Raw genomic sequence first — 25182 nt, 5'->3', positions numbered from 1 at the left:
GTACCTTTCAGGGCCTCCTAATGACGATGGAACAAACAAATTGCGTCGAGATTCAATACATCGTCCTCCAGCGGACTGGTCTCCAAGGGGATATTGCTGCCTCGTGCACCTTATGGTCCGTCTCCAGTGAGTCTAGATTTTCGAATCCGACGAAAAACTGATAGTTAATTGAGCATTCAGGGTCTCCTAAAGACGATGGAACATTCAAACTGCGTCACGATCCAATACATCGTCCTCCAGCCGACTTATCTCCAAGGGTTTATTGCAGCCTCGGGCACCTTATGATCGTTCTCCTGTGAGTCTAGAGTCTCGAACCGGACGCAAAACTGATAATTAATTGAAACGTTCAGGACCACCTAATGACGATGGAACACTCAAATTGCGTCGAGATACAATACATCGTCCTCCAGCCGACTTGCCTCCAAGGGGATATTACTGTCTCGGGCACCATGTGATCCTTCTCCTGTGAGTCTAGATTTTCGAATCCGACGCGAAACTGATAGTTAATTGTTACGTTCAGGGCCTCCTAATGATGATGGAACACTCAAATTGCGTCGACAGCCAATACATCGGCCTCCAGTCGACTTGTTTCCAAGGGGAAATTCTACCTCGGGCACCTTATGGTCCGTCTCCTGTGAGTGTAGATTTTCGAATCCGACGCAAAAATGATAGTTAATTGTAACGTTCAGCGCCTTATAATGACGCTAGAACACTCAAATTGTGTCGAGACTCAATACATCGACCTCCAGCCGACTTGTCTACAAGGGGATATTGCTGCCTCGTGCTCCATGTGGTCCGTCTCCTGTGAGTCTAAATTTTCGAATCCGACGCAAATCTGATAGTTATGTTAAGGGCCACCTAATGACGATGGAGCACTCAAATTGCGTCGCGATTCAATACATCGTCCTCCAGCGGACTGGTCTCCAAGGGGATATTGCTGCCTCGGGCACCTTATGGTCCGTCTCCAGTGTGTCTAGATTTTCGTATCCAACGAAAAACTGATAGTTAATTGTAACATTCAGGGCCTCCTTATGACGATGGAACACTTAAATTGCGTCGTGATCCAATACATCGTCCTCCAGCTGACTTGTCTCCAAGGGTCTATTGCTGCCGCGGGCACCTTACGGTCCTTCTCCTGTGAGTCTAGATGTTCAAATCCGACGCAAAACTGATATTTAGTTGTAACGTTCAGGGCCACCTAATGACGATGGAACACTCAAATTGCGTCGAGATTCACTACATTGTCCTCCAGCCGACCTGTCTCCAAGGGGATATCGCTGCCTCGGGCACCACAAGGTCCGTCTCCGGTCATTCTACGTTTTCGAATCCGACGCAAATCTGAAAGTTAATTGTAACGTTCAGGGCCTCATAATGACGATGGAACACTTAAATTGCGACGAGATTCAATACATCGTTCTTCAGCCGACTTGTCTCCAAGGGGATATTGCTGCCTCGGGCCTCCTAATGACGATGGAACACTCAAATAGCATCGAGATTAACTACAACGTCCTTCAGCCGACTTGTCTCCAATGGGATATCGCTGCCTCGGACACCACATTGTCCGTCTCCGGTGATTCTACGTTTTCGAATATGAGGCAATACTGATAGTTAATTGTAACGTTCAGGGCCTCCTAATGACGATGGAGCACTAAAATTGCGTCGCGATTCAATACATCGTCCTCCAGCGGACTGGTCTCCAAGAGGATATTGCTGCCTCGGGCACCTTATACTCGTTCCCCTGTGAGTCTAGATTTTCGAATCCGACGCATAACTGATAGTTAATTGTAACGTTCAGGGCCTCCTAATGACGACGGAATACTCAAATTGCGTCTAGATTCAATACATCGGCCTCCAGCCGACTTGTCTTCAAATGTCTATTGCTCCCTCGGGCACCTTGCGGTCGTTCTCCTGTGAGTCTAGATTTTCGAATCCGACGCATAACTGATAGTTAATTGTAAAGTTCAGGAGCTCCTAATGAAGATGGAACACTCACATTTCGTGGAGATTCAATACAGCGTCCTCCAGCCGACTTGTCGCGAAGGGGATATCGCTGCTTCGGGCACCACATGGCCCGTCTCCGGTGATTCTACATTTTCGAATCCGACGCAAAAATAATAGTTCATTGTAACGTTCAGCGCCTCCTAATGACGATGGAACCCTCAAATTGCGTCGAGATTCAATACTTTTCTTCCAGCCGACTTGTTTCCAAGGGGACATTGCTGCCTCGGGCACCATATGGTCCGTGTCCGGTGAGTCTAGATTTTCGATTCCGATGCGAAACTGATAGTTAATTGTAACGTTCAGGGCCTCCTAATGGCGACGGAATACTCAAATTGCGTCGAGATTCAATACATCGGCCTCCAGCCGACTTGTCTTCAAATGTCTATTGCTCCCTCGGGCACCTTGTGGTCGTTCTCCTGTGAGTCTAGATTTTCGGATCCGACGCAAAAATAATAGTTTATTGTAACGTTCAGCGCCTCCTAATGGCGGTGGAACACTCAAATTGCGTCGAGAGTCAATACATCGTCCTCCAGCCAACTTTTCAACAAGGGAATATTGCTGCCTCGGGCACCATGTGGTAAGTCTCCTGTGAGTCTAGATATTCGAATCCGACGCATAACAGATAGTTAATTGTAACGTTCAGGGCCTCCTAATGACGATGGGGCACTCAAATGGCGTCGCGATTCAATACATCGTCCTCCAGCGGACTGGCCTCCAAGGGGATATTGCTGCCTCGGGCACCTTATGGTCCTTCTCCAGTGAGTCTACATTTTCGAATCCGACGAAAAACTGATAGTTAATTGTAACATTCAGGGCCTCCTAATGACGAAGGGGCACTCTAACTGCGTCGAGGTTCAACACATCTTCCTCCAGCCGACTTGTCTCCAAGGGGTATTGCTGCCTCGGGCACCATATGGTCCGTCTCCAGTGAGTCTAGATTTTCGAATCCGACGCAAAAATGGTAGTTAATTGTAACGTTCAGGGCCTCCTAATGACGAAGGAACACTCAAATTGCGTGGAGATTCACTACATCGTCCTTCAGCCGACTTGTCTCCAAGGGGATATCGCTGCCTCGGGCACCACTTGGTCCGTCTCCGGAGGTTATACGTTTTCGAATCCGACGCAAAACTGATAGTTAATTGTAACGTTCAGGGCCTCCTAATGACGATGGAGCACTCACATTGCGTCGCGATTCAATACATCGTCCTCCAGTGGACTGGTCTCCAAGGGGATATTGCTGCCTCGAGCACCTTATGGTCCGTCTCCAGTGAGATTAGATTTTCGAATCCGACGAAAAACTGATAGTTAATTGTAACATTCAGGGCCTCCTAATGACGATGGAACATTCAAACTTTGTCGTGATCCAATGTTTCGTCCTCCAGCCGAATTGTCTCCAAGGGTCTATTGCTGCCTCGGGCACCTTATGATCGTTCTCCTGTGAGTCTAGATTTTCGAACCCGACCCCAAAAATGATAGTGAATTGTAACGTTCAGCGCCTCCTAATGACGATAGAACACGCAAAATGCGTCGACATTCAATTCGTCGTCCTCCAGCCGACTTGTATCCAAGAGGATATTGCTGTCTCGGGCACCATATGATCGTTCTCCTGTGAGTAGATTTTCTAATCCGACGCTAAAATGATAATTAATTGTAACGTTCAGCGCCTCCTAATGACGATGGAACATTCAAATTGCGTCGAGATTCAATACATCGTCCTCCAGCCGACTTGTCTCGAAGGGGATATCGCTGCCTCGGGCACCACTTGGTCCGTCTCCGGAGGTTATACGTTTTCGAATCCGACGCAAAACTGATAGTTAATTGAAACATTCAGGGCATCCTAATGACGATGGAACATTCTAATTGCGTCGAGATTCAATACATCGTCCTCCAGCCTACTTGTCTCGAAGGGGATATTGCTGCCTTTTGCACCATATGGTCCTTCTCCTGTGAGTCTAGATTTTCGAATCCGACGCGAAACTGATAGTTAATTGTAACGTTCAGGGCCTCCTAAAGACGATGGAGCACTCAAATTGCGTCGCGATTCAATACATCGTCCTCTAGCGGACTGGCCTCCAAGGGGATATTGCTGCTTCGGGCACCATATGATTCGTCTCCAGTGAGTCTAGATTTTCGAATCCGACGCAAAACAGATAGTTAATTGTAACGCTCAGGGCCTCCTAATGACGATGGAACACTCAAATAGCGTCGAGATTCAATACATGGGCCTCGAGCCGACTTGTCTCCAAGGGTCTATTGCTGCCTCGGGCACCTTATGGTCGTTCACCTGTAAGTCTAGAATTTCGAATCGGACGCAAAACAGATAGTTAATTGTAACGTTCAGGGCCTCCTAATGACGATGGAGCACTCAAATTGCGTCGCGATTCAATACATCGTCCTCCAGCGGTCTGGTCTCCAAGGGGATATAGCCTCGGGCACCGTATGGTCCGTCTCCAGTGAGTCTAGATTTTCGAATCCGACGAAAAATTGATAGTTAATTGTAACATTCAGGGCCTCCTAATGACGTTGGAACACTCAAATTGAGTCGCAATCCAATACCTCGTCTTCCAGTCGATTTGTCTCCAAGGTTCTATTGCTGCCTCGGGCACCTTATGGTCGTTCTCCTGTGAGTCTAGATTGTCTAATCCGACGCAAAATTGATAGTTAATTGTAACGATCAGCGCATCCAAATGACGATGGAACACTCAAATTGCGTCGAGAGTAGATACATCGACCTCCAGCCGATTTGTCTCCATGGGGATATTGCTGCCTCGGGCTCCTTATTGTCGCTCTCCTGTGAGTCTAGATTTTCGAATCCGACGCGAGACTGATTGTTAATTGTAACGTTCAGAGTTTCCTAACGACGATGGAACACTCAAATTGCGTCGAGATTCAATACATCGGCCTCAGGCCGACTTGTCTCCATGGGGATATTGCTGCCTCGGGCACCATATGGTCCGTCTCCTGTGAGTCTAGATTTTCGAATCCGACGCAAAAATGATAGTTAATTGTAACGATCAGCGCCTCCTAATGACGATGGAACACTCAAATTTCGTCGAGAGTAGATACATCGACCTCCAGCCGACTTGTCTACTAGGGGATATTGCTGCCTCGGGCTCCATGTGGTTCGTCTCCTGTGAGTCTAGATTTTCGAATCCGACGCGAAACTTATAGTTAATTGTAACGTTCAGGGCCTCCTAATGACGATGGAATACTCAAATTGCGTCGCGATCCAATACATCGTCCTCCAGCCGACTTGTCTCCATGGGGATATTGCTGCCTCGGGCTCCTAATGGTCGCTCTCCTGTGAGTCTAGATTTTCGAATCCGTCGCGAAACTGATTGTTAACTGTAACGTTCAGGGCTTCCTAATAAAGATGGAACACTCAAATTGCGTAGAGATTCAATACATCGGCATTCAGCCGATTTGTCTCCAAGGGTCTATTGCTGCCTTGGGCACCTTATGGTCGTACCCCTGTGAGTCTAGATTTTCGAATCCGACGCGAAACTGATAGCTAATTGTAACGTTCAGGGCCTCCTAATGACGATGGATCACTCAAATTGCGTCGAGATTCAATACTTCGTCCTTCAGCCGACTTGTCTCCAAGAGTCCATTGCTGCATCGGGCACCTTATGGTCGTTCTCCTGTGAGTCTAGATTTTCGAATCCGACACAAAACAGATAGTTAATTGTAACGTTCAGGTACTCCTAATGACGATGGAACACTCAAATTGCGTATAGATTCAATACATCGGCCTCGAGCCGACTTGTCTCCTAGGGTCTATTGCTGCCTTGTTCACCTTATGATCCTTCTCCTGTAAGAAGATTTTCGAATCCGACGCTAAAATGATTATTAATTGTAACGTTCAGCGCCTCCTATTGACGATGGAACACTCAAAGTGCGTCGAGATGCAATACATCGTCCTCCAGCCGACTTGTATCCAGCTGGATATTGATGCCTCAGGCACCATATGATCTTTCTCCAGTAAGTAGATTTTCGAATCCGACGCCAAAATGATAGTTAATTGTAACGTTCAGCGCCTCCTAATGACGATGGAACACTCAAATTGCGTCGAGATTCGATACATAGACCCCCAGCAGATTTGTCTCCATGGGGATATTGCTGCCTCGAGCTCCTTATGGTCGCTCTCCTGTGAGTCTAGAGTTTAGAATCCGACTCGAAACTGATTGTTAAATGTAACGTTCAGGGTTTCCTAATGACGATGGAACACTTAAATTGCGTCGAGATTCAATACATCGGCCTCCAGCCGACTTGTCTGCAAGGGGATATTGTTGCCTCGGGCACCATATGGTCCGTCTCCTGTGAGTCTAGATTTTCGAATCCGACGCAAAAATGATAGTTAATTGTAACGATCAGCGCCTCCTAATGACGATGGAACACTCAAATTGCGTCGAGAGTAGATACATTGACCTCCAGCCGACTTGTCAACATTTGGATATTGCTGCCTCGGGCTCCATGTGGTTCGTCTCCTGTGAGTCTAGATTTTCGAATCCGACGAAAAACTGATAGTTAATTGTAACATTCAGGGCCTCCTAATGGCGATGGAACACTCAAATTGCGTCGCGATCCAACACATCGTCCTCCAGCCGACTTGTCTCCAAGGGTCTACTGATGCCTCGGGCACCTTATGATCGTTCTCCTGTGAGTCTAGTTTTTCGAACCCGACGAAAAAATGATAGTGAATTGTTACGTTCAGGGCCTCCTAATGACGATGGAGCACTCAAATTGCGTCGCGATTAGATACATCCTCCTCCAGCGGACTGGTCTCCAAGGGGATCTTTCTGCCTCGTGCACCTTATTATCCGCCTCCAGTGAGTCTAGATTTTCGAATCCGACGAAAAACAGAGTAAATTGTAACGTTCAGATCCTCCAAATTACGATGGAACACTCAAATTGCGTCGCGATCCAATACATCGTCTTCCAGCCGACTTGTCTCCATGGGGATATTGCTGCCTCGGGCTCCTTATGGTCGCTCTCCTGTGAGTTTAGATTTTCGAATCCGACGCGAAACTGATTGTTATTTGTAACGTCTAGGGCTTCCAAATGACGATGGAACATTAAAATTGCGTCGAGATTCAATACATCGGCATTCAGCCGATTTGTCTCCAAGGGTCTATTGCTGCCTGGGGCACCTTATGGTCGTTCCCCTGTGAGTCTAGATTTTAGAATCCCACGCAAAATTGATAGTTAATTGTAATGTTCAGGGCCTCCTAATGACGATGGAACACTCAAATTACGTCGAGATTCAATACATCGGCCTCCAGCCGACTTGTCTCCAAGGGTCTATTGCTGCCTCGGGCGCCTTATGGTCGTTCTCCTGTGAGTCTAGATTTTCGAATCCGACGCAAAACAGATAGTTAATTGTAACGTTCAGGGCCTCCTAATGAAGAAGGAACACTCAAATTGCGTCGAGATTCACTACATCGTCCTCCAGCCGACTTGTATCCAAGGGGACATTGTTGTCTCGGGCACCATATGATCCTCCTCCTGTGACTAGATTTTCGAATCCGACGCTAAAATGATAGTTAATTGTAACGTTCAGGGCCTCCTAATGACGATGGAACACTCAAATTGCGTCGAGATTAGCTACAACGTCCTACTGCGGACTTGTCTCCAAGGGGATATCGCTGCCTCGGGCACCACATGGTCCGTCTCCGGTGATTCTATGTTTTCGTATCCGAGGCAAAACTGATAGTTAATTGTATCGTTCAGGGCCTCCTAATGACGATGGAACACTCAAATTGCGTCGCGATTCAATACATCGTCCTCAAGCGGACTGGCCCCCAAGGGGATATTGCTGCCTCGTTCACCTTATGGTCCGTCTCCAGTGAGTCTAGATTTTCGAATCCGACGCTAAAATGTTAGTTAATTGTAACTTTCAGGGCCTCCTAATGTCGATGGAATACTCAAATTGCGTCGAGATTCAATACTTCGTCCTCCAGCCGACTTCTCTCCATGGGGATATTGTTGCCTCGGTCACCTTATGGTCGTTCTCCTGTGAGTCTAGATTTTATAATCCGACGCAAAACTGATTGTTAATTGTAACGTTCAGGGCTTCCTAATGACGATGGAACACTGAAATTGCGTCGAGATTCAATACCTCGTCATTCAGCCGATTTGTCTCCAAGGGTCTATTGCTGCCTCGGGCACCTTATGGTCGATCCCCTGTGAGTCTAGATTTTCGAATCCGACGCGAAACTGATTGTTAATTGTAAATTTCAGGGCCTCCTAATGACGATGGAACACTCAAATTGCGTGGAGATTCAATACATCGTCCTAAAGCCGACTTGTCTCCAAGGGGATATCGCTGCCTCGGGCACCACATGTTCTGTCTCAGGTGATTCTACATTTTCGAATCCGACGCAAAACTCATAGTAGATTGTAACGTTCAGGGCCTCCTAATGTCGATGAAACACTCCAATTGTGTCGAGATTCAATACTTCGCTTCCAGCCGACTTGTTTCCAAGGGGACATTGCTGCCTCGGGCACCATAAGGTCCGTCTCCTGTGAGTCTAGATTTTCCATTCCGATGGGAAACTGATAGTTAATTGTAACGTTCAGGGCCTCCTAATCACGATGGAACACTCAAACTACGTTGAGATTCAATACATCGTCCTTCAGCCGACTTGTCTCCAACTTTCTATTCCTGCCTCGGGCACCTTATGGTCGTTCTCCTGTGAGTCTAGATTTTCGAATCCGACGCAAAAAAAATAGTTAATTGTAACGTTCAGCGCCTCCTAATGACGATGGAACACTCAAATTGCGTCGAGAGTCAATACATCGTCCTCCAGCCGACTTGTCTACAAGCGAATATTGCTGCCTCGGGCACCTTATGGTCCTTCTCCTGTCAGTCTAGATTTTTGAATCCGACGCATATCTGATAGATTATTGCAAAGTTCAGCGCCTCCTAATGACGATGGAGCACTCAAATTGCGTCCAGATTCACTACGTCGGCCTCCAGCCGACTTGTCTCCAAATGTCTATTGCTACCTCGGGCACCTTGTGGTCGTTCTCCTGTGAGTCTAGATTTTCGAATCCGACGCATAACTGATAGTTAATTGTAACATTCAGGGCCTCCTAATGACGATGGGGCACTCAAATTGCGTCGAGGTTCAATACATCGTCGTCCAGCCGACTTGTCTCCAAGGGGTATTAATGCCTCGGGCACCATATGGTCCGTCTCCGGTGAGTCTAGACTTTTGAATCCGACGCAAAAATGATAGTTAATTGTAACGTTCAGCGGCTCCTAATGACGATGGAACACTCAAATTGCGTCGAGATTCAATACATCGTCCTCCAGACGACTTGTCTCCAAGGGGATATCGCTGCATCGGGCAGCTTATGGTCCGTCTCTAGTGAGTCTACATTTTCGAATTCGACGAAAAACTGATAGTTCATTGTAACATTCAGGGCCTCCTACTGACGATGCGGCACTCAAATTGCGTCGAGGCTCAATACATCGTCCTCCAGCCGACTTGTCTCAAGGGGTATTGCTGCCTCGGGCACCATATGGTCCGTCTCCTGTGAGTCTAGAATTTTGAATCCGACGCAAAAATTGTAACGTTCAGCGCCTCCTTATGATGATGGAACACTCAAATTGCGTCGAGATTCAATAAATCGTCCTCCAGCCGACTTGTCTCCAATGGTCTATTGCTACCTCGGGCACCTTATGGTCGTTCTCCTGGGAGTCTAGATTTTCGAATCCGACGCATAACTGATAGTTAATTGTAACGCTCAGCGCCTGCAAATGACGATGGAACACTCAAATTGCGTCGAGATTCAATAAATCGTCCACCAGCCGACATGTCTCCAAGAGGATATTGCTGCCTCGGCCTCCATGTGTTCCGTTTCCTGTGAGTTTAGATTTTCGAATCCGACGCGAAACTGATAGTTAATTGTAACGTTCAGGGCCTCTTAATGACGATGGAACACTCAAATTGCGTCGAGAGTCAATCCATCGTCCTCCAGCCGACTTGTCTACAAAAGAATAAGGCTGCCTCGGGCTCCATGTGGTCCGTCCCTGTGAGTCTAGATTTTCGAATCCGACGCGAAACTGATAGTTAATTGTAACGTTCTGGGCCTCCTAACGACGATGGATCACTCAAATTGGGTCGAGATTCAATACATCGGCCTCCAGCTGACTTGTCTCCAATTATCTATTGCTGCCTCGGGCACCTTATTATCGCTCTCCTGTGAGTTTAGATTTTCGAATCCAACGCATAACTGATAGTTAATTGCAACGTTCAGCGCCCCATAATGACGATGGAACACTCAAATTGCGTCGAGATTCAATATATCGGCATCCAGCCGACTTGTCTCCAAATGTCTATTGCTGCCTCGGGCTCTACGTGGTCCTTCTCCTGTGAGTCTAGATTTTCGAATTCGACGCGAAACTGATAGTTAATTGTAACGTTCAGGGCCTCCTAATGACGATGGAACACTCAAATTGCGTCGAGATTAGCTACAACGTCCTCCTGCGGACTTGTCTCCAAGGGGATATCGCTGCCTCGGGCACCACATGGTCCGTCTCCGGTGATTCTATGTTTTCGTATCCGAGGCAAAACTGATAGTTAATTGTATCGTTCAGGGCCTCCTAATGACGATGGAACACTCAAATTGCGTCGCGATTCAATACATCGTCCTCAAGCGGACTGGCCCCCAAGGGGATATTGCTGCCTCGGGCACTTTATGGTCCGTCTCCAGTGAGTCTAGATTTTCGAATCCGACGCTAAAATGTTAGTTAATTGTAACTTTCAGGGCCTCCTAATGTCGATGGAATACTCAAATTGCGTCGAGATTCAATACTTCGTCCTCCAGCCGACTTCTCTCCATGGGGATATTGCTGCCTCGGTCACCTTATGGTCGTTCTCCTGTGAGTCTAGATTTTATAATCCGACGCAAAACTGATTGTTAATTGTAACGTTCAGGGCTTCCTAATGACGATGGAACACTGAAATTGCGTCGAGATTCAATACATCGGCATCCAGCCGACTTGTCTCCAAATGTCTATTGCTGCCTCGGGCTCTACGTGGTCCTTCTCCTGTGAGTCTAGATTTTCGAATTCGACGCGAAACTGATAATTAATTGTAACGTTCAGGGCCTCCTAATCACGATGGAACACTCAAACTACGTTGAGATTCAATACATCGTCCTTCAGCCGACTTGTCTCCAACTTTCTATTCCTGCCTCGGGCACCTTATGGTCGTTCTCCTGTGAGTCTAGATTTTCGAATCCGACGCAAAAATAATAGTTAATTGTAACGTTCAGCGCCTCCTAATGACAATGGAACACTCAAATTGCGTCGAGAGTCAATACATCGTACTCCAGCCGACTTGTCTACAAGCGAATATTGCTGCCTCGGGCACCTTATGGTCCTTCTCCTGTCAGTCTAGATTTTTGAGTCCGACGCATATCTGATAGATTATTGCAAAGTTCAGCGCCTCCTAATGACGATGGAGCACTCAAATTGCGTCCAGATTCAATACGTCGGCCTCCAGCCGACTTGTCTCCAAATGTCTATTGCTACCTCGGGCACCTTGTGGTCGTTCTCCTGTGAGTCTAGATTTTCGAATCCGACGCATAACTGATAGTTAATTGTAACATTCAGGGCCTCCTAATGACGATGGGGCACTCAAATTGCGTCGAGGTTCAATACATCGTCGTCCAGCCGACTTGTCTCCAAGGGGTATTGCTGCCTCGGGCACCATATGGTCCGTCTCCTGTGAGTCTAGACTTTTGAATCCGACGCAAAAATGATAGTTAATTGTAACGTTCAGCGGCTCCTAATGACGATGGAACACTCAAATTGCGTCGAGATTCAATACATCGTCCTCCAGACGACTTGTCTCCAAGGGGATATCGCTGCATCGGGCAGCTTATGGTCCGTCTCTAGTGAGTCTACATTTTCGAATTCGACGAAAAACTGATAGTTCATTGTAACATTCAGTGCCTCCTACTGACGATGGGGCACTCAAATCGCGTCGAGGCTCAATACATCGTCCTCCAGCCGACTTGTCTCCAAGGGGTATTGCTGCCTCGGGCACCATATGGTCCGTCACCTGTGAGTCTAGAATTTTGAATCCGACGCAAAAATGATAGTTAATTGTAACGTTCAGCGCCTCCTTATGACGATGGAACACTCAAATTGCGTCGAGATTCAATAAATCGTCCTCCAGCCGACTTGTCTCCAATGGTCTATTGCTACCTCGGGCACCTTATGGTCGTTCTCTTGGGAGTCTAGATTTCCGAATCCGACGCATAACTGATAGTTAATTGTAACGCTCAGCGCCTGCAAATGACGATGGAACACTCAAATTGCGTCGAGATTCAATACATCGTTCACCAGCCGACATGTCTCCAAGAGGATATTGCTGCCTCGGCCTCCATGTGTTCCGTTTCCTGTGAGTCTAGATTTTCGAATCCGACGCGAAACTGATAGTTGATTGTAACGTTCTGGGCCTCCTAACGACGATGGATCACTCAAATTGGGTCGAGATTCAATACATCGGCCTCCAGCCGACTTGTCTCCAATTGTCTATTGCTGCCTCGGGCACCTTATTATCGCTCTCCTGTGAGTATAGATTTTTGAATCCAACGCATAAGTGACAGTTAATTGTAAAGTTCCGGGCCTCGTAATGACGATGGAACACTCAAATTGCGTTAGATTCAATACATCGTCCTCCAGCCGACTTGTCTCCAAGGAGTATTGCTGCCGCGGGTACCATATGATCGGTCTCCTGTGAGTCTAGATTTTAGAATCCGACGCAAAAATGGTAGTTAATTGTAACGTTCAACCCCTCCTAATGACGATGGAACACTCAAATTGCGTCGAGATTCAATACATCGGCCTCCAGCCGACTTGTCTCCACGGGGACATTGCTGCCTTGGGCACCATATGGTCCGTCTCCTGTGATTCTATATTTTCGATTCCGACGCGAAACTGATAGTTAATTGTAACGTTCATGGCCTCCTAATGACGTTGGAACTCTCGAATTGGGTCGAGATTCAATACATCGGCCTCCAGCCGACTTGTCTCCAATTGTCTATTGCTGCCTCGGGCACCTTATGGTCGTTCTCCTGTGAGTTTAGATTTTCGAATCCAACGCATAACTGATAGTTAATTGCAACGTTCAGCGCCCCATAATGACGATGGAACACTCAAATTGCGTCGAGATTCAATACATCGGCCTCCAGCCGACTTGTCTCCAAATGTCTATTGCTGCCTCGGGCTCTACGTGGTCTACATCTACATCTACATCTACATTGATACTCCGCAAGCCACCCAACGGTGTGTGGCGGAGGGCACCTTACGTGCCACTGTCATTACCTCCCCTTCCCGTTCCAGTCGCGTATGGTTCGCGGGAAGAACGACTGTCTGAAAGCCTCCGTGCGCGCTCTAATCTCTCTAATTTTACATTCGTGATCTCCTCGGGAAGTATAAGTAGGGGGAAGCAATATATTCGATACCTCATCCAGAAACGCACCCTCTCGAAACCTGGCGAGCAAGCTACACCGCGATGCAGAGCGCCTCTCTTGCAGAGTCTGCCACTTGAGTTTATTAAACATCTCCGTAACGCTATCACGGTTACCAAATAACCCAGTGACAAAACGCGCCGCTCTTCTTTGGATCTTCTCTATCTCCTCCGTCAACCCGACCTGGTACGGATCCCACACTGATGAGCAATACTCAAGTATAGGTCGAACGAGTGTTTTGTAAGCCACCTCCTTTGTTGATGGACTACATTTTCTAAGCACTCTCCCAATGAATCTCAACCTGGTACCCGCCTTACCAACAATTAGTTTTATATGATCATTCCACTTCAAATCGTTCCGTACGCATACTCCCAGATATTTTACAGAAGTAACTGCTACCAGTGTTTGTTCCGCTATCATATAATCATACAATAAAGGATCCTTCTTTCTATGTATTCGCAATACATTACATTTGTCTATGTTAAGGGTCAGTTGCCACTCCCTGCACCAAGTGCCTATCCGCTGCAGATCTTCCTGTATTTCGCTACAATTTTCTAATGCAGCAACTTCTCTGTATACTACAGCATCATCCTTCTCCTGTGAGTCTAGATTTTCGAATTCGACGCGAAACTGATAGTTAATTGTAACGTTCAGGGCCTCCTAATGACGATGGAACACTCAAATTGCGTCGAGGTTGAATACATCGTCCTCCAGCCGACTTGTCTCCAAGGGGTACAGCTGCATCGGACACCATATGGTCCGTCTCCTGTGAGTGTAGATTTTCGAATCCGACGCAAAAATGATAGTTAATTGTAATTTCAGGGCCTCCTAATAATGATGGAACACACAAATTGCGTCGAGAGTCAATAATACATCGTCCTCCAGACGACTTGCTAAAAGGGGATATTGCTGCCTCGGCCTCCATGTGGTCCGTTTCCTGTGAGTCTAGATTTTCGAATCCGACGCGAAACTGATAGTTAATTGTAACGTTCAGGGCCTCTTAATGACGATGGAACACTCAAATTGCGTCGAGAGTCAATACATCGTCCCCCAGCCGACTTGTCTACAAGGGAATAAGGCTGCCTCGGGCTCCATGTGGTCCGTCCCCTGTGAGTCTAGATTTTCGAATCCGACGCGAAACTGATAGTTAATTGTAACGTTCTGGGCCTCCTAACGACGATGGATCACTCAAATTGGGTCGAGATTCAATACAACGGCCTCCAGCCGACTTGTCTCCAATTGTCAATTGCTGCCTCGGGCACCTTATGGTCGCTCTCCTGTGAGTATAGATTTTTGAATCCAACGCATAACTGATAGTTAATTGCAACGTTCAGCGCCCCCTAATGACGATGTAACACTCAAAGTGCGTCGAGATTCAATACATCGGCCTACAGCCGACTTGTCTCCAAATGTCTATTGCTGCCTCGGGAACCTTGTGGTCGTTCTCCTGTGAGTCTAAATTTTCGAATCCGACGCATAGGTGACAGTTAATTGTAAAGTTCAGGGCCTCCTAATGACGATGGAACACTCAAATTGCGTCGAGATTCAATACATCGTCCTCCAGCCGACTTGTCTCCAATTGTCTATTGCTGCCTCGGGCACCTTATAGTCGTTCTCCTGTGAGTTTAGACTTTCGAATCCAACGCATAACTGATAGTTAATTGCCACGTTCAACCCCTCCTAATGACGATGGAACACTCAAATTGCGTCGAGAGTCAATACATCGACCTCCAGCCGACTTGTCTCCAAGAGTCTAGTGCTGCCTCGGACACCTTATGGTCATTCTCCTGTGAGTCTAGATTTTCGAATCCGACGCATAACTGATAGTTAATTGTAAAGTTCAGGGCTTCCTAATGACGATGAAACACTCAAATTGCGTCGAAATTCAATACATCGTCCTCCAGCCGACTTGTCTCCAAGGGCATATCGCTGCCTCGGGCACCACATGTTCCGTCTCCGTTGATTCTACATTTTCGAATCCGACGCAAAGCTGATAGTTAATTGTAACGTTGAGGACCCCCTAATGACGATGGAACACTCAAACTGCGTCGAGGTTCAATACATCGTCCTCCAGCCGACTTGTCTCCAAGGGGAATTGCTGCCTCGGGCACCATATGGTCCGTCACCTGTGAGTCTAGATTTTCGAATCCGACGCAAAAATGATAGTTAATTGTAACGTTCAGCGCCTCCTAATGACGATGGAACCTTCAAATTGCGTCGAGAGTCAATACATCGTCTTCCAGCCGACTTGTCTACAAGGGGATATTGCTGCCTCAGGCTCCATGTGGACCGTGTCCTGTGAGTATAGATTTTCGAATCCGACGCTAAACTGATAGTTAATTGTAACGTTCAGGGCCTCCTAATGACGATGGAACACTCAAATTGCGTCGAGATTCAATATATCGGCCGCCAGCCGACTTGTCTCCAAATGTCTATTGCTGCCTCGGGGACCTTGTGGTCGTTCTCCTGTGAGTCTAGATTTTCGAATCCGATGCATAACTGATAGTTAACTGTAAAATTCTGGACCTCCTAATGACGATGAAACACTCAAATTGCGTCGAGATTCAATACATCGTCCTCCAGCCGACTTGTCTCCAAGGGCATATCGCTGCCTCGGGTACCACATGGTCCGTCTCCGTTGATTCTACATTTTCGATTCCGCCGCAAAACTGATAGTTAATTGTAACGTTCGATGGGGCACTCAAATTGCGTCGCGATACAATACATCGTCCTGCAGAGGACTGGTCTCCAAGGGGATATTGCTGCCTCAGGCACCTTATGCTCCGTCGCCAGTGAGTCTAGATTTTCGATTCCGACGAAAAACTGAAAGTTAATGGTAACATTCAGGGCCTCCTAATGACGATGGAACACACATATTGCGTCGCGATCCAATACATCGTGTACCAGCCGACTTCTCTCCAAGGGACTGTTGCTGCCTCGGGCACGTTATGATCGTTCTCCTTTGAGTCTCGATTTTCTAATCCGACGCAAAACTGATAGTTAATTGCAACGTTCATTGCCTCCTAATGACGATGGAACACTCAAATTGCGTCGAGGTTCAATACATCGTCCTCCTGCCGACTTGTCTCCAATGGGTATTGCTGCCTCGGACACCATGTGGTCCTTCTCCTGTGAGTCTAGATTTTCGATTCCGACGCGAAACTGATAGTTAAATGTAACCTTCAGGGGCTCCTAATGACGATGGAACTCTCAAATTGCGTCGAGAGTCAATACATCGGCCTCCAGCCGACTTGTCTACAAGGGGATATTGCTGCGTCGGGAGCCATGTGGTCCTTCTCCTGTGAGTCTAGATTTTCGATTCCGACGCGAAACTGATAGTTAATTGTAACGTTCAGGGCCTCCTAATGACGATGGAACACTCAAATTGCGTCGAGATTCAATACATCGGCCTCCAGCAGACTTGTCTTCAAGGGTCTATTGCTGCGTCGGGCACCTTATGGCCGTTCTCCTGTGAGTCTAGATTTTCGAATCCGACGCATAACTGATAGTTAATTGCAACGTTCAGCACCTCCTATTGACGATGGAACACTCAAATTGCGTCGAGATTGAATACATCGGCCTCCAGCCGACTTGTCTCCAAATGTCTATTGCTGCCTCGGGCACCTTGTGGTCGGTCTCCTGTGAGTCTAGATTTTCGAATCCGACGCATAACTGATAGTTAATTGTAACGTTCAGGGCCTCCTAATGGCGATGGAACACTCAATTTGCGTCGAGATTCAATACATCGTCCTCCAGCCGACTTGTCTCCAAGAGTCTATTGCTGCCTCGGACACCTTACGGTCGTTCCCCTGTGAGTCTAGATTCTCGAATCCGACGCAAAACTGATAGTTAATTGTAACGTTCAGGGCCTCCTAATGACCATGGGGTACTCTTACTGCGTCGCGATTCAATACATCGTCCTCCTGCCGACTTGTCTCCAATGGGTTTTGCTGCCTCGGGCACCATATGTTCCTCCTCCTGTGAGTCTAGATTTTCGATTCCGACGCGAAACCGATAGTTAATTGCAACGTTCAGGGCCACCTAATGACGATGGGGCACTCACATTGCGTCGCGATTCAATACATCGTCCTCCAGCGGACTGGTCTCCAAGGTGATATTGCTGCCTCGGGCACCTTATGGTCCGTCTCCAGTGAGTCTAGATTTTCGATTCCGACGAAAAACTGATAGTTAATTGTAACATTCAGGGCCTCCTAATGACGATGGAACACTCATATTGCGTCCCGATCCAATACATCGTCCTCCAGCCGACTTGTCTCCAAGGGTCTATTGGTGCCACGGGCACCTTATGATCGTTCTCTTGTGAGTCTCGATTTTCTAATCCGACGCAAAACTGATAGTTAATTGCAACGTTCAGGGCCTCCTAATGACGATGTAACACTCAAATTGCGACGAGGTTCAATACATCGTCCTCCAGCCGACTTGTCTCTAAGGGGTATTGCTGCCTCGGGCACCATATGGTCAGTCTCCTGTGAGTCTAGATTTTCGAATTCGACGCGAAATTATAGTTAATTGTAACGTTCAGGGCCTCCTAATGACGATGGAACACTCAAATTGCGTCGAGAGTCAATACATCGTCCTCCAGCCGTCTTGTCTACAAGGGGATATTGCTGCCTCTGGCTCCATGTGGTCCGTGTCCTGTGAGTCTAGATTTTCTAATCCGACGCAAAACTGATAGTTAATTGCAACGTTCAGGGCCTCCTAATGACGATGGAACACTCAAATTGCGACGAGGTTCAATACATCGTGCTCCAGCCGACTTGTCTCCAAGGGGTATTGCTGCCTCGGGCACCATATGGTCAGTCTCCTGTGAGTCTAGATTTTCGAATTCGACGCGAAATTATAGTTAATTGCAACGTTCAGAGCCTCCTAATGACGATGGAACACTCAAATTGCGACGAGGTTCAATACATCGTCCTCCAGCCGACTTGTCTCCAAGGGGTATTGCTGCCTCGGGCACCATATGGTCAGTCTCCTGTGAGTCTAGATTTTCGAATTCGACGCGAAATTATAGTTCATTGTAACGTTCAGGGCCTTATACTTACGGTGGAACACTCAAATTGCGGCGAGATTCAATAAATCGGCTTCCAGCCGACTTGTCTCTAAGGGTCTATTGCTGCCTCGGGCACCTTGTGGTCGTTCTCCTGTGAGTCTAGATTTTCGGATCCGACGCATAAGTGATACTTAATTGCAATGTTCAGCGCCTCCTAATGACGAAGGAACACTCAAATTGCGTCGAGATTCAATACATCGTCTGTAATTTTTCCTCCTCATATCTTTTCTTTTCTACGTAATTCTGTAGCTCTCAATTCGTTCGAGCAATCAATCATTCATGATAGGAAATACAGTCATAGCTCAGTCACTCAAAATGATTCTGAAATTTTACTTGTTAGAATGAAATCAGGCGAAGACTCTTCTTCTCTGCAGGCTCGTGCTTTGCGGCAGTCTGCTAATCTGCACAAATAAAATGCCTCGTAATTTTAGGAGCGTTGTATAATCAGTCGGGAAACCTCAGATCAAGCGGAAATTGGGCTTTGATGAAGTTTAACCTTCCGAAGAAGCAATGGAGCTCTTGGATTATTAAGTGCAGGTTCGTATCCAGTCTTTCGGAAGTCCCTTCTGATTAACAACTACGCAATATATCGATAAATATCATTAATTCTCAAATTTAAAATACACACCTTTTACTTGAAGGAGCCATCTATATATATATTTCCATTTAATCGTACAGTTCATATCAGTTATCTTCTGTAATAAATCTCAATAATCAGAATACAGTTCTTCCAAGCCAAGCACAGGCTAATCGGCACGAAGACAAACTCGGAAGCTCCCCTTTCTTTTTTTTTTTTCCTAACAACCACCAGAGAGAGTACTACAAAGAATACTTGTGCGCTCATGGCATAGCTATTGTATGAACTACTTTTCGCATGGATTCTGCGAGTATGAAGATAGAAAATTTGTAAACGTCATTCAAGGGTAGAATTGTATCAGAATAATTCATCAAATATAAAGAGATATTACAATTGCCCCTCGCAGCGAGCAAAGTTAATGATAATACACTTTGCGAGCTAACAGAAAAAATTTGTTGGGTTGTTTATTCAAAAGAGGAATATTTTGAATTAGTAGAATTTTACTGTAGAGAGTATGGGTAACATGTTAAGACAATAAGTTACGGGAATACCTAAGCTATACCCGCATCCCAAGTACATAACCAGGAAAGATGTAGGTTGGTGTAATCACGAAAAAGGTCTACCCATTTGGGAACTTGCCTTCACAGGGAAACCCTGGAAAACCCGGAAGAATAGACCCCAGCTCAGGTATTAAAGAAGATAGGAAAGCCTAAATCCATTAATTTTGAAATATATAGAAGCTCTATAGATTAGATCGAAGGAAAAGTGCCTCATAGCCAAAAAAAATTTTACAGTATTCCTCAAAAAAAATTTTTCAAAATTCTTCTTTCGACGATGTAGCCGGCGATCTCGTTGTGAAGTCGATGGAACAGGAACACTGGGCACGGACACCGGGTAAGCGATTTAGGCGATGTACAGCGTTTGGTGGAGGCGGCACGGAGGACAGGCGATGGCTTATGATACAGGACAGACGCTGGTAACGTGCCGTGGAAACAGGAAGATGATCTCAGGAACAGATGGTCAGGGACGTGAACATGAAACAGGTTTAAAGTGGAATAAGAAAAGGTTCTGACTGAATAAATCCCTGGAAGAGAGTGGATTAAGGCAACGAAGTCCATATTTCATCGTTGAACTCAAAATCGGAGTGGATTCTTATATTCTTCCATCTGTACTAGACTGGAACATCCATCAGTCCTGACAATCGCGAATTTTTTTTTGTAGTGCTCAATACCAAAGTTGTTTTGCATTACAACTGCTGATTGTCCAAAACATTGCCAATTACACTGTGGGCATTTAAATTTTGTTGTAGCTCATATCGAATGTATTCCTTTCAAAAATTTTTTTATCAAATCTTCGTTTTGTTATAGTGCAGGTGGAAGTAGAGCATTGAATCTGTCCGAGGTTTGCTTTCAATTATGAAATTATGGATAAAATTTAAGTGTACACCTGATGAAAAATTTTAAACATAGCCATATGACACTGACTCCACAAAAGGAATAATTTGAAAAATTTTCATTATTCTTATAATTAATTGATTTATAGGTCCACTTGCAAATAAATATCATTGATGATGACGTATGTTCGTTTAACAAATCATCCAATCGCAGAATCTTCTTCTTCCTCTCATGAACATTTATGGAAATATATTTCAACAATTATGTCCATCATATGAAACACACAAACTGCTATTCTTAAAAAGTTAATTAAAATTCTTAAATTAATTCTCCTGGTAAAGAAGGCATAATGAAAAAATCTAAAAATTATAATAATTTTCTCTCGCGCAACCAGGGAGTTTTTTCAGTTGTTTGCAACAGTGACATTATCGACTGTTGCTTCATTTCATAGTTCGTTTGTTTTCTTGCGCGAACAGCGCACATCATACACACAGCGTATTTACCTACATATCCCACACTGTTCAAGTTTCACACGCAATTCTCACATAAGTGCCGTGTCTTGAGGAAATGTAGATGCACTTTCATTGTATATCACTGTGGCTTCTGCTCATAGTCCACACTTACAAATGCTAGTAATTAACAAATTCTTCTACCTATCTTAAAATTTTTGTGCTGAAGTATCACAGGAGTAATCTCACTGTCTCTTAACCTATCACAGGAGTAATCTCACTGTCTCTTAACCTACCACAGGAGTAATCTCACTGTCTCTTAACCTACCACAGGAGTAATCTCACGTTCTCTTAACCTCTAGACAACATAAACTTCTTGATATTTATATACACATTCGACTCATAGTCAAATTCCACTCTAAATTCTTCTCCATATTTGGTATCACAGATCTACGATCCTTCACTAAATTTCTTAATATCATTATGTGGGAATAATCCCTTTATTCTTTTCGATTTGGGATATGCCAACAAGTATGATCCAGGATTTGGTATATTTACAATAACATATGGTCCGGTATAAGTAAGATTCCATTTCTTTACGTTCTTCATCAGTTTCGAGGAATGGATGTGTTGCCTCAATAAAACCTTTTCTCCAAGATGAAACATCTGAATCCGATGAATCCGTTTATCATATGTCAATTTCCGTTGTATTGCCTTTTCAGTTAAATTGACAATTGCGAGTCGAGTCTTTTCCTCCCATTTTAAATTCTGGTCTTCATACTTTTCGTCCGTTGCCTCCAGGTTTTGGAACGACTAAGAGCGGAGAACAATATGGACTAGTTGATGGCTCAATCAAGTTCCATTCTAACATTCTATTTATCTCCCTTTGAACGGATTGCTTTAAACGCCAGGGGATCGGATAGTGCGTGTAACAGTAAGTCTGATGTGGCTTCACTTGTAGGTGACAAATATACCCTTTAATAATTCCTGGTTTCTCATCAAAAATCTCTTCATATGCCCCAAACAAATAATGAAGCTGCTGCCTTTGTTCTCCGGTAAGCTGATTTGATTCACTAGCTTTTATCGTTGTTGTTTGGTTAAAGTCCTCTTGTTGTATCAAATCCTTTGAAAGCTCCTTCCAACGACCGTTTGTAGTGTCAATTAATTGAATTATATCACCGCGACAATATTTCTCATGCACAGTTTCCTTTCTATTTAAATCCAGTGCTATCTCTTCTCCATTTAATCTAAATTTAACTATTCCTTCCAAAAAATCAATCTGACAATCGTACTCCTGCATACCCCCAATACCAAGAATACAGTCCACTAATAACTTCTCCACTACAAGGAACGTGCATTTTATTGCTACATTTCCCATTTTCATCTCTAATTGTGTTTGTATTTTGACATTGGGAGAGCGTGCTCCAACAGCTCCGATGATTTTGCAGTTCTGTACTGGCAAAATTGGTACCTTCTTCTTCCTAATAATTCTCCGAAAAAGAGCGCCTGAGATGACATTGGCGGAAGCGGCGGTGTCTAATATCACATTCGTTGGAACTTCCTCTATTTCAACAAATACTTCCGATACCGGAACACTCGATCTGCCATTATGACAAGTTATTAAATCCTTTGTTAACTCTTCAGTCAACAGCTCACCATCATTATATCTTAACAATTGTAATTTTACTGTTTCGCCCCTAACAGATCCCCTGACCGCTCCTCCGGGGCACGATGCGGTCATGTTTAGTTTGACTGATAATTGGTCCGATTGGTATTTATCTCTTCAGCTACTTCAGTGATTATCGGTTGTTGTGGTGAATTCGGTCTATATTGTCTTGCTTGGTTTGTGTAATTATTGTTGTTGTTCTGCTGGTGTTGGTAGAACTGTCCTGTGTTGCCATACATTGGATCATATCGATTAAAATTCCTACTGTTCCTAAAATAGCCCCTCGCTGCACCATTACTAAAGTTTCCATTATGGTAATAATTATTGTTTGCATTTTGTCCATTTCTAAGTCTCCTCGGAGAGTGTAGTTGGTTATGATTATTGTTACTGCTACCATTACTGCCATTCCCATTCGAGTTGCAGCTCGGATTCGCTTCTGTTACTCCTCTTTGATATGACATTTCCCTTGCCCTTTTATTGTCCTCCTCAATTATATCAATATGATCAAGCGTAGTCATAAATGAGTCTATATCCTTATCATTTATATATAACAGCTGATTCCTTATACTGGTGGGTAGTCTGGACTTGAGTATTCTAAGTATATCCGGCAAAGAAATCGGTACATCCCAACACAAAGATTTATTAATGTACTTCTCAAAATATCTCTTTAGAGATCCTCTAGAAAACGAGAAAGGCTCAGGATATAATACTTCCTGCCTAAGTCTTTCTTGTATTCCAGCAGACCAATATTTTGCTAGAAAAGCCTGCTCAAATTCTTTGTAACATTTACAAGAAGATGTTTGTTCGGATGCCCACAGTGCTCCTGATCCTTGTATATATCCAGATAAAAAACTAATCTTTTGCCATTCTGTCCAAGATCGTGGAAATAGACCTCTGAAACTTCGAATAAAGACTACAGGATGAACATTCTTTTTGTCAGGGTTAAAGATTTGAAATTGTCTCTGTTTAATCATCTTCTCCTCAACGGTACTACGATTCCAAAAATCATCCTGTTCGTACTTTTCCCTGTGGCTCTCCGTTATATCGAATCTAACTTGTGACGTTGCAGTTCTATCTACATCGGATCTTGACGTGGACGGAATGTCACGCGCAGATTGAGAGTTTTGTTTCCTACATCTCGGTGTTTCTAAATCCTCCTGCGAGAGATTTAGTGATCTTTCGATATTTTCTTTCCAAAGCGAGAAATCTTCGCCAAGTTGTTCTCGAACTTCCTTTAACCCTTTGTTAAAAAAATTATCCTCGGAACTCTCTGAAATTGACTGTAAAGCTACTTTCACAGTTTCTTCTATCGTTTCCGAAGGAGAATTGTGCCGCTCTAATGTCATTTCTGAAAACTTTCCCGCAAGTACATTCATTCTATGTTCCACTGTCCCCTGTTTTTCCTTCACTTCGTCAAATTGCTTCTTTAGATTATCTTGGGATTCTGTTATTTCTGGTATCATAGCTACGGAACACTGTATGCCCTCTTGAGCTTGTATTACTTGAGGAAACAGTTCTACTTGTTTTTGTATCGTGTCAATTTTGACGGATACATATTCGGTTAGTTCCGCTTTTAATTTACTATTGTTTTCTTGGCATTGTTGGCGGACCTGCTCAATTCGAGCAATAAGATTCTGTTCGGTCCTTTCTGCCTGTTCCTTTATTTCCTGTGTCTGGGTATTTAATCTCTGATCTAATTCGGTAAAGGTTGCTCTTAACTGATTTTGTAATTCTGTTTGATTTTCGGCTAGTTGATTTTTGAATTCATTTTGTATAACGGATAAGTCTCGTTTCACCTCCGCTTGGCCTTCGGCTAATAGAGACAACTGTTGCATAATAACTAATGTGTCCACAACAGTCTGATCAGCTGTTGTATGAATGTTTTCTGAACCAGCGGGATTATTTATATTGCTACCGCTAGCCACAACCGTCTCAGAATTGCTATCCGTGGCCTCTGCTTCTGTGCAAACAGCTGAAGGCTGTTGCACGTCTCGTTGCTGATTCAATGACATTTTAAATGCTGCTCTAGTCAATACCATTAAATAACTGTCAATATCAGGTTCCAGTCACTAAAAACAGTTTCAAATTTACTGTCGTAGACACACTTAACTTTCAAATTACTTCACAGATGGTATAAAGTTCAATGTCCAGATACGAAAATCACACAATATACAGTTCTACAATCTAACTACTATCTGGAAAAAAGTTCTTTCTAAATTGATTTCAAACTATTTTAACTACAGGATAAAAAAATTAGATTTCTCTGGCCTTGTTCTGTAGTCTCGGTGTTGCCCAATAGTTGAAATCGTTTCTTGGTATCAGCAATCTTTTACTATGGGCACCGAATCTCTCTTCAGATTAGTTACCTCTCGTTCTCGTTGGTTTTCATGAAACAAAAAATACATATATTATATAACAATCCAAGAGAGTCCTGTCACACTGGCGCCACTGTAATTTTTCCTCCTCATATCTTTTCTTTTCTACGTAATTCTGTAGCTCTCAATTCGTTCGAGCAATCAATCATTCATGATAGG

The sequence above is a fragment of the Schistocerca americana genome, chromosome 5, assembly GCF_021461395.2.
Source record: "Schistocerca americana isolate TAMUIC-IGC-003095 chromosome 5, iqSchAmer2.1, whole genome shotgun sequence".
Taxonomy (NCBI): Eukaryota; Metazoa; Arthropoda; class Insecta; order Orthoptera; family Acrididae; genus Schistocerca; species Schistocerca americana.
This window is presented reverse-complemented; position numbering follows the sequence as displayed.